The sequence below is a fragment of the Schistocerca piceifrons genome, chromosome 9 (assembly GCF_021461385.2).
Source record: "Schistocerca piceifrons isolate TAMUIC-IGC-003096 chromosome 9, iqSchPice1.1, whole genome shotgun sequence".
NCBI lineage: Eukaryota > Metazoa > Arthropoda > Insecta > Orthoptera > Acrididae > Schistocerca > Schistocerca piceifrons.
The window spans coordinates 89,552,218-89,553,383 of record NC_060146.1 but is presented as its reverse complement, the minus strand read 5'-3'; the positions used below and the strand labels follow the sequence as shown (position 1 = coordinate 89,553,383).

Genomic DNA, 1,166 nt, shown 5'->3' with positions numbered 1-1,166 from the left:
GTGACCGCAGCAGCAACGCGGCTCCGGACTTAAGACCCTAGAACCACTTGGCCACAGCAGCCGGTAAACAGTAATTAATCGCTGTTACTGGGGAGAAGAGACCCCATACTCTTAGTCAATAGGACTCCGTCTTCAGGCCACAAGTGGCCCATCGGGAACATCCGACCGCCGTGTCATCCTCACTGAGGATGTGGATAGGAGGGGCGTGTGGTCAGCACACCGCACACCCGGTCGTTGCGATGGTTTTCTTTGACCGGAGCCACTACTATTCGGCTCCTCAGTTGGCATCACGAGGCTGAGTACACGCCGAAAAATGGCAACAGCGCATGGCGGCCCAGATGGTCACCCATCCAAGTGCCGGCCACACCCGACAGCGCTTAATTTCGGTGATCTGACGGGAACCGGTGTATCAACTGCGGCAAGGCCGTTGCCTTTAGTCAGTACCATAATACCATAAGCGAAATTCTTCAATACCACCAACATTTTTAGAAAAGCATTATAATATGAACTTTTTTTCCTTTTAGAAATGTAAATTCACAACAGTAAAAAAATATAATAACCTCAGTGTAGAACCCGAAGGTATGGTAACATACAAAATTAAAACCGTTTTCTTTAGCACAGCATCTAGTGGCCGCTTGGAGAGGAAAACATACTGAAGCAAACTCTCCAAAATAGATCCAAGGACTTTGAGGGGTACGAAAAGATCATACAACTTGTCATGTATCTGGATTACGTGCACGGAGTGGACTCCGATAAGAGCGCCGCGCACAATGGTAGACACAGTTAATGCCTCGACAGCCGCCAGAGGGACAGTCTACCGGTAGACTACGACCACGTGTGTCAGTACAAGGGCGCGAGCAGTCAGTAGGGCCACCATAAGTGTACCGGCTGAGGGTGCAGCTTGGAACTTTTCCTTCGGAGGAGAGATGGTGTGGCCTATTCCATGGACTGCCGTTTTGTTTCCGGTTCGAAGAACCTATGCTTCATCGCCTTTGACGATGTTCGACGAAAACATGTCACGGTCAGCCTCGTAAGTCGCAAGCAATTCTGCACAGATGGTCTTTCGTTGCTCTTTACAGTCTTCTGTTGGCAGTGAGGAGCCCAGCATGCACACACCTTTGAGCATCTCAACTGGTGGACGAGTGTGTCAGCACTGTCAACAGAGA

At 49.9% G+C, this 1,166-nt stretch overlaps 1 pseudogene; it reads right to left on the bottom strand.

The window, feature by feature from the left end:
* Positions 1-314: 314 nt before the first annotated feature.
* On the bottom strand, positions 315-432 carry LOC124717441 (annotated as a pseudogene).
* Between the last annotated feature and the right edge of the window lie 734 nt (positions 433-1,166).